At 42.1% G+C, this 17,500-nt stretch overlaps 1 protein-coding gene and 1 long non-coding RNA gene across 2 annotated transcripts in view; both read left to right on the forward strand.

The window, feature by feature from the left end:
• Positions 1–17,500, forward strand: part of LOC138363485 (peritrophin-48-like) — a 121,584-nt gene that overhangs the window by 69,003 nt on the left and 35,081 nt on the right. The window lies entirely within an intron of this gene.
• LOC123751846 (uncharacterized) lies at positions 2,192–10,414 on the forward strand. The gene is made up of 2 exons (XR_011228092.1): positions 2,192–2,612; positions 8,402–10,414. It is a non-coding gene; the product is annotated as an uncharacterized lncRNA (long non-coding RNA).

The raw sequence follows: 17,500 nt of genomic DNA on the forward strand, positions 1-17,500 counted from the left end.
TTTCGTTTTCCCGTTCGGCTAGGTGATCGACGATTCTACGACGCCTCTGACTTTTGAGTGTGATGATCTGGTGCATCCTGTTCACTGGTGTCCATCTACCATCTGGGTTCCGCGGGTGCAGTGTTTTATCTTCGGCGAGCCAGATTCGATGCCTCGGCCTCTAGCGACTCCTGGACGTCCGCTTTCTGAATGTGACCAACTTGTTTGGGAAGCTTATTGCTTACGTTTTCCAGCTCGGGAGTACCCGGAGAAGGATGCGTGATTGGTGTGCTTGGTTTCTGTCTGTGTTGTGCGTGTTGTTTCCCCGGTGCCTGCGTGCATCACGTGTGTGGATGTCTTGTTTCTGTTGCGGCTGCTTCTGTGCTTGTGTGTTAGGTTTGGTGCGTTTGTGGGTGGGTGTGTTTTTTCCTGGCTCTTGCGTGGGCTTTTTTGTTTGCCCTGTAAGGGTTGTATTCTTTGTGCCTTTTTATGTTATATATGGTATGTGCGCTTTTAACTCCTATGTCTCTGGAGCGTGCCTTTGTGTATTTTGCACTTCTCTGTGTGGGGTTTGGAGTGCCCAAGTTTATACTTTATCCGCCCCTTTCACTTGTCGGGGTATTTGTATTCATGTTCCTGTTTTATGGATGTTCTTTTTGCCTTTTTGCCTTTACTTCCTGTTATTTGTCTCTTTCATTTGACTTGTGCTGATTATGTATTATTTTTCTGTTCTATCCTTTTTGTGCTTTGTATTCTGCCTTTTTTATATTAAAAAAATGCTTTTATTTCTTTTTTGTACTTACGGTTCCCTGTGTGGTTCCGTTTTTTGTTATTAATGCCTTGTGTCCTGTACTGCTTTTAGTTTGTCTTATGTGCCCGTGTTGGAGTTTGTTATACGCTTGTATCATCTGTAGTTCTCTATTGATTATTCGTGTATTTCCCTTTTGATTGTTTTTTCTTTCGGTTCTTTGACTGATGTATTACTGTATTCTGTGTATTTTGTATGTACTCATTTTTTTGTGTATGGTTTTCTGTTTGTACTGTGACTTTCTTTTATAAATAAATAAAGAAACTTTCTTTCAGAACGGTTAAGCGAGTAGTGGTACTTGACGTCTATCTTATTAAGAAAAGCTCCGAATATCCTATGTTTCACTCCCTTAAAACGGAAGAGTTAACAATAGGAACTCCCACTGACGTTACCCAATCAGACTTCAAAATTTTGCTATTCTGAACCATAAGATATATTACTCAGTGGTGTAATACAACAATTTTTCAGCACATTGCCGGATCACCATCAGTAGAAATGGCAGTTTAAGCATACAAAACCTTTTCCCAACTGTATTGCAATGGTTTCTAATTTAAACCTACTTCAAAAGCCATGTATACATATGATTAATAGATTCCCGGCGTTGTTATTATTTCATTGTGCATAACAGTGATGAGAGACGCCCAATGTCACTACTGACACATGAGTGGGCGGGTCCCTGATTGTGCGGGTCTGATTGTGGGCGGGTGCCTGATTGTGGGGGGTGCCTGATTGTGGGCGGGTGCCTGAGTTGAGCGGGTACCTGAGTTTAGGCGGGTACCTGAGTGTGGGCGGATATCTGGTAGAACTTGGAGTGTGATACCAGCTGGTGCCGCCCAAGCTCCAAGTCTGATAGATCTTCTGGTTGAGGTTCCTTTAGAGCCCATTAAGGTTCAGTCGGTTGTGACCGCGCCTGTGGAGTTCAGGGACGTAAGTTCAAATCCACTGTAATACCTTAATATTTATTCATTGATTTATCACATTACTGAGATATCATTATGATGTTGAACACGATGTTAGAATGAAAGTGTTGAGACAGTCAAGGAAGTTATTAGTATGACTGAACATACATAACGAGCTTGTATGAGTGCGTATGTGCTTTCTCTCTCTGTATATGCGACGGTGTATGCAAGTCTGAGAATTTCCAAACTGAAAAAGGACTTTTGTTGTATATATAAATGTTTAATACTTGCATGTAATTGATAAGCCTTGTACCTGTCATTGAGATAATTACTGTGACCTCTCCGACAGGTTCCCCTCTCTGAGAGGGAGATGCAGTTGCGATGGATCCTCTAGACCAATGGTTCGAGACCCTTTGAAAATCTAATAAAAGCTATGGACCCCTCTATAGAAAAATGCACATATGCATAAATTTGCAGGCAATGATATACTTTATATTCATGAAAATTGGTTGCCTCGTGCAGTGTATGACATACACAAAGTGTATGACTAAGTGTATCTATACACAAAGTGTATGTAATACACAAAATGTGAATATTGTAAACCTTCGACCTGATATATTGAAGTCATGGTTATCTTCGACTCCGAGGGACGAGCATCATGAATATAGTAAACATCCATTGGTTACCAACCCCTGGTGTTAACTATTTTTGTTGCTTTGCCTCCCACAGCGGCTCCCACGCGGTGATAAGCGCAGCAGTATAAGTGGTGGTTCCAAGACACTTCCCGCAGTAGAGTCCTGCGAACACAGTAGAGCTGTGTTACAACAGCATTGCTGTTTACTTCTGCCACAGCATTGCTTTTCACCTTGCAACAGCACGCCAAAGTTTTCAGCATGAAGAGAACGCCGCTCATATGTGCCTTGTTGGTGAGATGCTTCTACTCTCTACTCACTTTGTCTTTCTATATCTCTGTATGTGTGTGTCTTTTTATGGCTATATGTCTGTGTTTGTCTTTCCATGTCTATATGTCTGTGTTTGTCTTTATATGCCTGTGTTCATCTTTCTATGTATGTATGTCTGTACTTATCTAGTTACCTAGTTGTACTTACCTAGTTGTGCTTGCGGGGGTTGAGCTCTGGCTCTTTGGTCCCGCCTGTCAACTGTCAATCAACTGGTTCAGGTACCTCAGGCACAGGTTCCTGAGCCTATTGGGCTCAATCATATCTACACTTAAAGCTGTGTATGGAGTCAGCTTCCACCACATCACTTCCTAATGCATTCCATTTGTCAACCACTCTGACGCTGAAAAAATTCTTTCTAGCGTCTCTGTGGCTCATTTGGGTACCCAATTTCCACCTGTGTCCCCTAGTACGTGTGCCCCTTGTGGTAAATAGTCTGTCTTTATCTACCCTATCAGTTCCTCTGAGAATCTTGTATGTGGTGATCATGTTCCCTCTAGCTCTTTCTGTCTCACAGTGACATGAGGTTTAATTCCCGCAGTCTCTCCTCGGAGCTCATAACCCTCAGTTTGGGTACTAGTCTGGTGGCAAACCTTTGAACCTTTTCCAGTTTAGTCTTAAAAAAAATCAAAATTCAAATGTTTATGCAGGTAAAGTACATACATACAAGGTGTGATACAAACATTGATGGATTTATAGATAGAGCTAGTACATAAAATGTCTAAAGCCACTATTACGCAAAGCGTTTCGGGCAGGAAAAACTTATGCTTGACTAGATATGGACTCCATACTGGAGGTTGCATACTCCAGGATTGGTCTGACATATGTGGTATACAAAGTTCTGAAAGATTCCTTACAGAAGTTTCTAGATGCCGTTCTTATGTTAGCCAACCTGGCATATGCCGCTGATGTTATCCTCTTGATGTGAGCTTCAGGGGACAGGTCTGGTGTGATATTAAACCTCAGGTCTTTCTCTCTCTCTGACTCTTGAAGTATGTCATCTCCCAAATGATATCTTGTATCTGGCCTCCTGCTCCCTTCACCTATCTTCATTACATTACATTTGCTTGGGTTAAACTCTAACAACCATTTGTTCGACCATTCCTGCAGCTTGTCCAGGTCTTCTTGAAGTCTCAAGCTGTCCTCCTCTGTCTTAATCCTGTCCTGTCTCTGGTTGTTCTGTCCTGTCTGTTGCTGTCTAGATGTCCTGTCTCTGTGTTTGTCTGTCTATGTCTGTATATCTGTGTTTGTCTTTCTATGTCTGTATGTCTCTTAGCCTCTCTATGTCTGTATGTCTGTGTTTGTCTGCCTCTCCATATCTCTTTGTCTTCCTTCCTTTCTTTCTCTGTGTGTCTGCCATTCTGTCTCTGTACGTCTGTCTGCCTTCCTGTTTCTGTATATCTGTGTCTGCCTTCCTGTCCGTATTTGCCATTCTGTCTATGATTGTTTCTATCTTTCTATGTCTATGTCCGTGTCTATCTATCTATGACCCTGTATGCGTGTGTATGCCTTTCTGTGTCTCTGTATGTCTGTGTATGCCTTTCTCTATATCCGTATGTCTGTTTATGTCTTTCTGTGTCTCTGTATGTCTGTGTATGCCTTTCTTTGTATCCGCATGTCTGTACTCACCTAGTTGTGCTTGCGGGGGTTGAGCTCTGGCTCTTTGGTCCCGCCTCTCAACCGTCAGTCAACAGGTGTACAGGTTCCTGAGCCTATTGGGCTCTATCATATCTACACTTGAAACTGTGTATGGAGTCAGCCTCCACCACATCACTTCCTAATGCATTCCATTTGTCAACCACTCTGACACTAAAAAAGTTCTTTCTAATATCTCTGTGGCTCATTTGGGCACTCAATTTCCACCTGTGTCCCCTAGTGCGTGTGCCCCGTGTGTTAAATTGCCTGTCTTTATCAACCCTGTCGATTTCCTTGAGACTCTTGAATGTGGTGATCATGTCCCCCCTAACTCTTCTGTCTTCCAGCGAAGTGAGGTTTAATTCCCGTAGTCTCTCCTCGTAGCTCATACCTCTCAACTCGGGTACTAGTCTGGTGGCAAACCTTTGAACCTTTTCCAGTTTAGTCTTATGCTTGACTAGATATGGACTCCATGCTGGAGCTGCATACTCCAGGATTGGTCTGACATATGTGGTATATAATGTTCTGAAAGATTCCTTACACAAGTTTCTAAAGGCCGTTCTTATGTTAGCCAACCTGGCATATGCTGCTGATGTTATCTTCTTGATATGAGCTTCAGGGGACAGGTCTGGCGTGATATCAACCCCCAGGTCTTTCTCTCTCTCTGACTCTTGAAGTATTTCATCTCCCAAATGATACCTTGTATCTGGTCTCCTGCTTCCTACCACTATCTTCATTACATTACATTTGCTTGGGTTAAACTCTAACAGCCATTTGTTCGACCGTTCCTGCAGCTTGTCCAGGTCTTCTTGAAGCCTCAAGCTGTCCTCCTCTGTCTTAATCCTTCTCATAATTTTGGTGTCGTCTGCAAACATTGAGAGGAATGAGTCTATACCCTCTGGGAGATCATTTACGTATATCAGAAACAGGATAGGTCCAAGTACAGAGCTCTGTGGGACTCCACTGGTGACTTCACGCCAATCTGAGGTCTCACCCCTCACTGTAACTCTCTGCTTTCTATTGCTTAGGTACTCCCTTATCCACTGGAGCGCCCTACCAGTTACTCCTGCCTGTTTCTCCAGCTTATGCATCAACCTTTTATGGGGTACTGTGTCAAAGGCTTTCTGACAGTCCAGAAAAATGCAGTCCGCCCATCCTTCTCTTTCTTGCTTAATCTTTGTCACCTGATCGTAGAATTCTATCAAGCCTGTAAGGCAAGATTTACCCTCCCTGAACCCATGTTGATGGGTTGTCACGAAGTCTCTTCTCTCCAGATGTGTTACTAGGTTTTTTCTCACAATCTTTTCCATCACCATCTCCATCTGTGTATGCCTTTCTGTGTCTCTGTATGTCTGTGTATGCCTTTCTGTGTCTCTGTATGTCTGTGTATGCCTTTCTGTGTCTCTGTATGTCTGTGTATGCCTTTCTGTGTCTCTGTATGTCTGTGTATGCCTTTCTGTGTCTCTGTATGTCTGTGTATGCCTTTCTGTGTCTGTATGTCTGTGTATGCCTTTCTGTGTCTCTGTATGTCTGTGTATGCCTTTCTGTGTCTCTGTATGTCTCTGTATGCCTTTCTGTGTCTCTGTATGTCTGTGTATGCCTTTCTGTGTCTCTGTATGTCTGTGTATGCCTTTCTGTGTCTCTGTATGTCTGTGTATGCCTTTCTGTGTCTCTGTATGTCTGTGTATGCCTTTCTGTGTCTCTGTATGTCTGTGTATGCCTTTCTGTGTCTCTGTATGTCTGTGTATGCCTTTCTGTGTCTCTGTGTCTGTGTATGCCTTTCTCTGTCTCTGTATGTCTGTGTATGCCTTTCTGTGTCTCGTATGTCTATGTATGCCTTTCTGTGTCTCTGTATGTCTGTGTATGCCTTTTGTGTCTTTGTATGTCTGTGTATGCCTTTCTGAGTCTCTGTATGTCTGTGTATGCCTTTCTGTGTCCTGTATGTCTGTGTATGCTTTCTGTGTGTCTGTATGTCTGTGTATGCCTTTCTGTGTGTCTGTATGTCTGTGTATGCCTTTCTGTGTCTCTGCATGTCTGTGTATGCCTTTCTCTGTATCCGTATGTCTGTGTATGCCTTTCTCTGTATCCGTATGTCTGTACTCACCTAGTTGTACTCACCTAGTTGTGTTTGCGGGGGTTGAGCTCTGGCTCTTTGGTCCCGCCTCTCAACCGTCAATCAACAGGTGTACAGATTCCTGAGCCTATCGGGCTCTGTCATATCTACACTTGAAACTGTGTATGGAGTCAGCCTCCACCACATCATTTCCTAATGCATTCCATTTGTCAACCACTCTGACACTAAAAAAGTTCTTTCTAATATCTCTGTGGCTCATTTGGGCACTCAGTTTCCACCTGTGTCCCCTAGTACGTGTGCCCCTTGTGTTAAATAGACTGTCTTTATCTACCCTATCAATCCCCTTCAGAATCTTGAATGTGGTGATCATGTCCCCCCTAACTCTTCTGTCTTCCAGCGAAGTGAGGTTTAATTCCCGTAGTCTCTCCTCGTAGCTCATACCTCTCAGCTCGGGTACTAGTCTGGTGGCAAACCTTTGAACCTTTTCCAGTTTAGTCTTATCCTTGACTAGATATGGACTCCATGCTGGGGCTGCATACTCCAGGATTGGCCTGACATATGTGGTATACAAAGTTCTGAATGATTCTTTACACAAGTTTCTGAATGCCGTTCGTATGTTGGCCAGCCTGGCATATGCCGCTGATGTTATCCGCTTGATATGTGCTGCAGGAGACAGGTCTGGCGTGATATCAACCCCCAAGTCTTTTTCCTTCTCTGACTCCTGAAGAATTTCCTCTCCCAGATGATACCTTGTATCTGGCCTCCTGCTCCCTACACCTATCTTCATTACATTACATTTGGTTGGGTTAAACTCTAACAACCATTTGTTCGACCATTCCTTCAGCTTGTCTAGGTCTTCTTGAAGCCTCAAACAGTCCTCTTCTGTTTTAATCCTTCTCATAATTTTAGCATCGTCCGCAAACATTGAGAGAAATGAATCGATACCCTCCGGGAGATCATTTACATATATCAGAAACAAGATAGGACCGAGTACAGAGCCCTGTGGGACTCCACTGGTGACTTCACGCCAATCGGAGGTCTCACCCCTCACCGTAACTCTCTGCTTCCTATTACTTAGATACTCCCTTATCCACTGGAGCACCTTACCAGCTACACCTGCCTGTCTCTCCAGCTTATGTACCAGCCTCTTATGCGGTACTGTGTCTGTGTATGCCTTTCTGTGTCTGTATGCCTGTGTATGCCTTTTTAAGTCTTTGTATGTCTGTGTATGCCTTTCCGAGTCTCTGTATGTCTGTTTATGCCTTTCTGAGTCTTTGTATGTATGTGTATGCTTTTCTGAGTCTCTATGTGTGTGTGTATGCCTTTCTGAGTCAGTGTATACCCTTGTATGCCTTTCTGTGTCTCTGTATGCCCTTGTATGCCTTTCTGAGTTTCTGTATGTCTATGTATGCTTTTCTGTGTCTCTGTATGTATGCATTTCTGTGTCTCTGTATGCCTGTGTATGCCTTTCCGAGTCTCCGTATGTCGTGCCATGTCTCTGTATGTCTTACGGGGTGAGAATAGCTTGAGCTACCTCATAACTTTGTGTGTATTTTACCTCAATAAACTTATTTCAATTTCTGTATGTCTCTATGTCCTTGTCTTTGATTGTATCTCGAATTATGTATGTCTGGTTAGATCTGTTTATGCAAATAACTTTCTTCACGTTTATTCCTTTTAAACTAAATTTATTCTTGTTTATCTTTTTGTCTGTTTGTTCTTGCCTTGAGTACCGTGCAAGTACAGTTGCACAGCTAAAAAGGAGCTGCCTCGTATGGGGCAATAGACATAAGAAAAAAATTTACAGATAGAAACAGTAGAAGGAGAGGACACACACATATATATTATGATAGTTTTTATGTCTGTGAGGGGTCTCTGAAACAGTTTGTGGTATTCTGCTCCATATGTATGTTTATCATTTATTTTGGAGTGTGTTGTGTGTGTGTTGCTAACTCAAACAATGCTAATGAGTATTTATTTCTGGACACCAAAAAAGAATATGCTGAGTTTCCGTTTTTTTTTTTAACATTGCGGGTGTCTGCTGCAGGTGGCGTGGGTGGCGGCGCTGCTCTGCGTCGCTGAGGTCCCCTCTGCTTGTGAACCGGATTGCAGCGGCAAGAAACCGATGGATTTGGTTGAGGATCCTTTGAACTGCAATAATTATTACATTTGTTTGGGGGACGGTATTCCCTCGGATGTTTCTATACCGTGTGACAGTGGTAATTATTTCGACCCAACAGTATTTGATTGTGTTACTGGCGACTCTTGTTACTCTGCCTGCATGCCATTACCTTGCCATTTAACATGTAACGGGAGCCTGGACAAGATCTCTGACCCAAAAGACTGCAGCATCTATTACATTTGCTCAGCTGGCAACATTACTGGACCCTATGATTGTCCCGCTGACAGACCTTATTTTAGCGGCGAGACTTGCGTTAAGGACGAAACTGTGTGTTGCGGCGACCTGTGTTATGCGTACTGCCAGGGTGGCATAGCGGAGATTGCTGACCCCTACGACTGCCACAAGTTCTATATGTGCCCTGAGGCGGGACCGGCTGAAGAAAAATATCACTTCTCTTGTCCCTCAGGGGGCACTTTTGATGTAGCCGTGGGTCAGTGTGTGGTCGGCGCCCCTTGTAATATACTGTGTAGCGGGGGAGGTATGGACCCACCTTCTCCAGACTGCCAGGAGTCCATGACGTGCACGGCTGTGGGACTCTTCCCCATGTGCACGACGTGTTACCAGCAGTACTTCAACTGTCACACCGTCGGCCAGCCAGCCACCGTTGAGACCTGCACAGGATCCTTGCTCTTCAGCACCAACCCTTCTTCACCTTACTGTATGAGGCCCGAAGACTGCCTCTAATCAACGATCTGAGCCCACCTTGCACTGGCCTCAACTCCACCACTCACTGTTCAAAATTCACTGGACACTGCTTTAAGCTCACCGCCCACTGGACTCATTCCACCACCCACTGGACTCACTCCACCACCCACTGGACTAACGTGATGTCGTCAACACCCAAGTGCACTTGACCAAATCTATTTTTCCACAGTCCAACCCACCTGAGTACGCCACTTGCACCACCACCTATACCCACTATCTACACTTGCACCACCACCTATACCTACTATCTACACTTGCACCACCACCTATACCTACTATCTACACTTGCACCACCACCTATACCCACTATCTACACTTGCACCACCACCTATACCCACTATCTACACTTGCACCACCACCTATACCTACTATCTACACTTGCACCACCACCTATACCTACTATCTACACTTGCACCACCACCTATACCCACTATCTACACTTGCACCACCAACTATACCCACCATCTACACCTGCACTACCACCTATACCCACCATCTACACCTGCACCACCACCAGTAACTGAATTTAATACAGTTGTTACCAATGATGTGCACAACTGAACCAAAACACACACACACACACACACACACACACACAGGAAGGTTAGGAAGTGATGTGGTGGAGTCTGACTCCATACATAGTTTCAAGTGTAGATATGATAGAGCCCAATAGGCTCAGGAATCCGTACACCTGTTGATTGACGGTTGAGAGGCGGGACCAAAGAGCCAGAGCTCAACCCCCGCAAACACAACTAGGTGAGTACAACTAGGTGAGTACACGCAACATCATTACATATACAATATTATTATAAAAACAACGTACTATTAGATCCAAACAAGGCTGTTTATGGGAAGCTTATGGTGAAACAAATCATGTAAGGTATTTATACGAGAAGTACTTGTCAATTCTAGTCTTAAATAAATTCACGTTATCATAATGAAATATATAATTTGATATGTTGTTCCATATGCTGACGCTTCGATTACAAAAATGTATATTTTGCTTTGACTGAAAAGTTTGTCTTTGTTTAGAGTGATGTTAGGCAATGCAAAATTTAAGTATTATTCTGTATCAGGATTGTCATATATTTTAATTATTTATAAACTTGCATTATTGCTTCTCATTCTTATATTTTATTTTGCAAATAAAATTAGATCTTTTAAACTGCTTCATATGATATATTTCTATATTTCTAAGTCTTGGCATCATTTTTGCTGCTCGATATTGAACACTTAATTTGGCTATAACCTTTGTCAAGAACGGTGACCAGAACAGAACATAAGATACCTGTATAAGACCTGATAGTGAAGCGATGAGTGGAGATTACTTTCTCAGATCGTAAGTCTAAATCTCTCCCATGAAAAGCCAATATTATATTGGCATCATTTACAGCGTCAGTGTACTGCTTACTAGGCTTCAGATCATATCACTTAAAGGTCTATTTTGTTCACATATTCTCATTAACTCCGTATTTCATCCATTTCTTTACCTTCATTTGTTCCAGTGTGAATTAGTTTATTTTTCTGAGCATTCAAATTGGTCTGTCAATTGCTTAATTAATTTATTAAAGTGTTTAAGTCAGATTTTAATCTCTGGTGTTCAGGGCTTTGTTCACACAAAACTGTTGGAGTATTCTTTGTAAAGGAGGCACTGAGTCTATGTAAGTTGTACAGCAGAGTATGTCACTTCTTGTAGATGGTATACCTCTTGTGGATGGTATACCTCTTGTGGATGGTATACCTCTTGTGGATGGTATACCTCTTCTGATGGTATACCTCTTCTGGATGGATGGAAGATGATATACCTCTCCAGAAACAGTTGTGCAATAATCCTTTTAGTGAGATATTTTGTTTATATTAAATTTGAATCAAGAATGTTCAATCCATTACTAATATTCAATGTGAATAAATTTTGATTATTGTTTGTAATTTATCTTATATACTACATTGTGTTTGTTAAGTAATCACTCAGAGGGATATTTGTACAGCAACGACCTCGCTTCTTTCAGGGTCGGTGTTCGATCCTTGAAGGTCCAAGTGGTTGGGTACTATTCCTTCATTTCGTCCCCCCAATCCCAGCTCCTATCCTATCCTCATATCCCAGCTCCTATTCTCCCTTTGTATCCCTTCCATGTTCTATATAGTCATGTTGGCTTAGCGCTCTCTTCAGATAATTATCTCATCTTTCAATACTATCTTAATTTACTAGCTCCTAAAACCCATGTAGTACACTAGTTAGATATCCACACTCTCACCTATACTGCACTTGTTTTGTTAGAAGTGGCCACATTGACAGGTGTGTTGCAGAGGTGGCCACATTGTCAGGTGTGTTTCAGAGGTGGCCACATTATCAGATGTGTTTCAGAGGTGGCCACATTATCAGGTGTGTTTCACAGGTGGCCACATTGTCAGGTGTGTTTCAGATTAATATAAACACAAAATATACGTTTATTGTTATTGAACAATCAGAGATGTGCAGAGAATACGTTGTAACACCACTCTATTGTAACACCACCCTAAAATGTACCACTATAATGGAACACCACTATAATGGAACACTAACTATCCTGAGTAACACTTCCTCATCGGTTGCACTTGGTAACACTGTTATGGGCTGACATATGATGGTTACACCGGGACTACAAAGTACACTGCCAACAAGGAGATGCTAACACAGGATGAAATACGCTGCCACCATCTGCCCTTGACCATTGAAACTATATCAAGCAACGAGGCAAGAAACATTGCTTGACTTGGAGAGTACTTTCTATGACTGTCATTAATTATGAAAACGGTTGTCAGCCACGATATCCAAAAGGCTAAGAGGATTCAACAATTGACACAGACGGGAAATTTCACGTAAGTTTATTGAGACCAAAATTATGTCAATCACCAATTATAAATCCTATCCTAACACTGGCAAAAAGTTAAGAAATTTGGACATGGAACAAAAACTCAGAGATCACACACATTACCTTAAGCTATCTGTCTCTCCCTGGCTGAGATGTTCTTCACAGCCCCGCTCTCGATCCCGGTGTACCGCCCTCTGCCTTTCCTATGTTCCTACAGGCCCTCTATATACAACCCCCACAGGGGGGAGGGGGAGATCTGCTGTTGCTACCCACCAAGAGTGTACAAACACTCAAGAAATATTTCAATAAGCTTGTTTGACATTCACCATACACTCTTCAAGAGAGGAGTTATTAATTACGTGTGTGACTGACCTCTGACCTGGCCAAAAGGGGGAGATCCAGGGATGTTTACACATAAGAATCTGGAGTTTAATTTCCTTGCATGAAATATTACATACTTGAAACTATGCTGACTAAGACTAACCCAGGAATTTTTAATCAATATACAAGATAAACCGGAGGTCATCTGGGCTGAACTCTTGGAGAAGGCTTCCCTGGGTGTGAACTCTAAGGGGGGGGAGGTCCAGGGTGTTACAGCTCCCTTTCCCCGGAGTTAAGACAAAATCGGGTGTATGATAATTAAGCCCAATTTTGTCTTATCCTAACTCATCCAAAATACCACAACTAACCCTAAAAGAAAAAAAAATTGCCAGTGACATAATGATAAAAGTAAGCTAACTAAATTAACATGATGCAAAGTACATTATACAGTACACAACAGAGAGAACAAAACATAAATGTATAATGAAAGAAACAAAAGTACAAAAAAAATACCTTGGCAAAAGTACAAGCAATGATACCGTCACACATGATACCATGCTGATATCCTAATATGACAATAAGGTATGTCAATGAAAAAAAAAAATGCAAATCCCGACTGCACCCGGGCAGTCCAGCAAGGCTCCCTCAGAAGGCTGGAAGACCAAAACAAAAAAATCGCCTTAAGACTAGCATGACATAAAAAAAAAAAAAAAAAAAAAAAAATTCCTAATGGAACAGGAAAATTACAAGTAACTAAAGATAATATAATGTCAAAATACAAGGAATAACACAAGGCTACATAATACAACCCTGAGTGACAATACATGGCAATAACGAATACTATGAAACAATGACATATCCTGCCTGCACACTAGGCAGGCTAGCAAGCCTTCCTCAGAAGGTCTAAAGAACAAAACATACAAAAAAAAATGAACAGCAACATGAAAAAAAAAAATATATGTCATATTCCTACTCTAACATTTAAATCTAAGTAATTAAAAATAACAGGAAACATTATACCTAAATGGGCGTACCCCAAACATCTGCTGGGTACCTCATGACCCACAGCCAACCGTATGAGTTATACAAGTTATAAAACATGGTAAAAATACAACAACAACTGACATGAAGACTCATCAATAGAACCGTACGTTAACAGAACACTTGTGGGCCAATCCATATACCGCACAAGACAATAGTGCCAGGGTCAATCTCTATGCACCCTGCACACACTGATAGTAAGACTACCTCTCACCACAACAGAAACATTACTTAACATTACAACATTTTAATGAAATAAAAAGACATGCAAATATAAAAAAAATTATGTACCCATACACTGGTAACAAATAGGGAACCTGGACACTCATCACCAGGACGACTTATCTCATAGATACATACATGAAATAAAATAGTAAGAAATTTCAAGAAAAAGTTTGTGCTAGAGACCGAAGTCATCTAGCTAAGAACACTGTCTAGGACCACTTTTTCTAGGCCTAGTTACTTTACATCCCCATAAATGTTACACTTTTAACCCAATTAGACAAAACTATTTGACACCGTTAATAATAGTCATTTCTCTGAACCATCATTCGTAAATCTTGACACATTAATGTTCGTGTTTATATACGCGTTTTCTATCGTGCATCCGTTATACTCTCGCGAGGTGGCCTGATGTTGGAGACCCGATGTTGGTGACAATGTTGGAGACCTGATGTTGGTGACCTGATGTTGGTGACGTGATGTTGGTGGCGATGTTGGAGACCCGATGTTGGAGACGTGATGTTGGTGGCGATGTTGGAGACCTGATGTAGAAGACCTGATGTTGATCCAGCGTCTGCCCGTCGATGATGCCTGCATATACCCTGAGATCTTCTTGTAACAGCTCTGGGGGTACGTCTGGTGACAGAGCGAGTCTACTGGTAACAGACTCCTCGTCAAGCTATCAAACTGCTCGAAGGTGGTGGTGTGAAGAGCAGCGGCAAGTGACAGCGGCCGGGGACTTGGCCGGTCACAAGTGAACGGTGTTAGGAGAGATGTATGGAGGCACATCTCACCTCCAGTTGCTTCAAGCTGACGGTCGATGATGAGTGACAGCAGCTACATAGCAGGAGTCGTGACAGCAGGGCAGAGAGTGTGACGTCGACGATGTCTTGCAACAGAAGTAAGCAGGTGCAGGTGTTGGGGCGTGGGTGGCGTGGCGGCAGGCCAGGTGGAACGCAACACACATACGAAGTAGAAATAACAACGTTTCGGTTCGTCAGGACTTGCTTAGGGCCCAGGACCAGGATGCACCAAGCATTTACGTGTCCACTGACGAAACCTCTACATCTTTCCTCAAACATGGCGGTTTTGTTTACATATAACAAACAGTGTACGAGCTTGGAAACTTCACAACCCAACTAGTTGTTGGGTTGTTGTTGTTATAAACAACCTCGTAGTGCTTCGCAACCTATAATCTTTTCTTAAATTCAAATTTAGCTGCATGATTGAGGAAAGATGTACAGATTTCGTTAACAGACAAGTAAATTCCTAGTAAATCACTTTAGGTTCCTTATGTGACCGAAACGTCGTCATTTTTAATATATATATAAATATATATATATATATATATATATATATATATATATTATATATATATATATATATATATATATATATATATATATATATATATCTGAGGAGCTGGAGGAACTCGACAACCTATGATAACCATCTTTATAACCCATATGTAACTCCTTTTTTGTAACAAAGTTCAAATAAAGTAAATATATATGTGTACATACAAAAGAATGGGTGTGGTAGGAGAAGATAATATTAGTGTTCAGTGAGAAACCACAAGGTCTCCTCTGAATACTTTTTATTTTCTTCTCCGAGGCTATGGGTCCCCACATTGGCACCAGAGGTGGTACCTTCACAAACTTTATATATACATATATATATATATATATATATATAAATATATATATATATATATATATATATATATATATATATATATATATATATATATATATATATATATATATATATATATATATATATATATATATATATATATATATATATATATACGATATGAGTTGATCAGAAATATGTAGAACAAATATTTTGTGTCTCATAAATCACAATTTAAAATTAACTTCACTAAAAAATCTACAAAATTTAGTACAAACTCTGAGTTGTTTATTATAATTAATTGTGATCATAATAATTTGTCTTTCTAAACCATCTTCAAGACATTCTTAGAAAATGCACACTTTATGTTTTTCTAAGAACATCTTTCTTCAATGAAATCAGTTACTTCAATCTTAGAAAACACACAAAGTTTTCTAAGAACTTCATTTTTGAATGAAATCACTTACTTCCATCTTAAAAGATACACACTTTACCTAATCTATCAACTTCATTCTTAAATAAAATCAATTACTTAATAAATACACATACTTAAATTATAAATTAAAGTTCACTTTTAATCATAAAACTTTCCAAATTGTATTTCTTTGGCTTTCAGTCTCTTCTTCTCAGGCTTCGGAATTCCTTGATATTTGTAGAGGCTGTTCTTGTTCATCTTGTCTACTCCCCTCAGAATTTTGTATGCAGTGATTATATCTCCTCTGTTCCTTGTCATCTCCAGGGCCATGAGATTTATTTCCCATACCCTTAACCATTTAATATTGTTCCAAACGTTCGTATTTTTACAATTTTGGTTTATGCTTCACAAGGTACGAATTCCCGATCATTGCTGCTATTTCAGTAATTGGTCTTAACATAGGGTGTCCCATATCCTGCCGATGGTACCCTGCTCCTGGGTGCAGAAATGATTGAGAGCAGGCCAAACTCGCGAAGTTAGTGGAGAGGCCAGAGGGGTGAATGTGTTGGGAGCAGTTCAGGATGGTGCAAGTTGTAGTGTCAGGACGCAGTTACTGGGAGCAGGCCACAAGGACGCAGTTACTGGGAGCAAGCCACAAGGACGCAGTTACTGGGAGCAGGCCACAAGGACGCAGTTACTGGGAGCAGGCCACAAGGACGCAGATACTGGGAGCAGGCCACAAGGACGCAGTTACTGGGAGCAGGCCACAAGGACGCAGTTTACTGGGAGCAGGCCATAAGGACGCAGTTACTGGGAGCAGGCCACAAGGACGCAATTACTGGAGCAGGCGATAAGACGCAGTTACTGGGAGCAGGTCATAAGGACGCAGTTACTGGGAGCAGGCCATAAGGACACAGTTACTGGGAGCAGGCCATAAGGACGCAGTTACTGGGAGCAGACCACAAGGACGCAGTTACTGGGAGCAGGCCATAAGGACGCAGTTACTGGGAACAAGCCATAAGGACGCAGTTACTGGAGCAGGCCATAAGGACACAGTTACTGGGAGCAGGCCATAAGGACGCAGTTACTGGGAGCAGGCCATAAGGATGCAGTTACTGGGAGCAGGCCATAAGGACGCAGTTACTGGGAGCAGGCCATAAGGACGCAGTTACTGGGAGCAGGCCATAAGGACGCAGTTACTGGGAGCAGGCCATAAGGACGCAGTTACTGGGAGCAGGTCATAAGGACACAGTTACTGGGAGCAGGCCACAAGGACGCAGTTACTGGGAGCAGGCCACAAGGACGCAGTTACTGGGAGCAGGCCAGAAGAGAGGCAAAGGGACAACTCACAAGGATGGGTGATAAGGACAGTTGCTGGGAAGGATGCAGTAAGGGTAGTCAGGTACTGTGTTGAACACTAAGTTTCCTGAGCACGTGTTAGGAACACCTTGAGCTCCAGCACCCGAGCACTGGAAATATTCTTGCTGACAAGAGCTGCACTTTGGGAAGTTGCCTTGAGCCTCACAGGTAAGCGAGTCTACGCAGTCGGTGCTTGTGGTTGTTGTGGTTGTTACTCCTGTTGTTGTTGTTAACGATCCTTCAGAGCACAAGTTGGTACAGGAAGTACTTGAGACACATCGACCAGATTGGTAGTCAAAGTGATCACCGCTATCACAAGAAAAGTGTAAGTTTGGGTCCACAGCTCCCTCTTCAACGCATATGTAGTACTTGGTGCAGTCTGTGGGGTCGGGGGCCTGCACGATCCCTGGCTGA

Source organism: Procambarus clarkii, chromosome 11 (genome assembly GCF_040958095.1).
Source record: "Procambarus clarkii isolate CNS0578487 chromosome 11, FALCON_Pclarkii_2.0, whole genome shotgun sequence".
Lineage (NCBI taxonomy): Eukaryota > Metazoa > Arthropoda > Malacostraca > Decapoda > Cambaridae > Procambarus > Procambarus clarkii.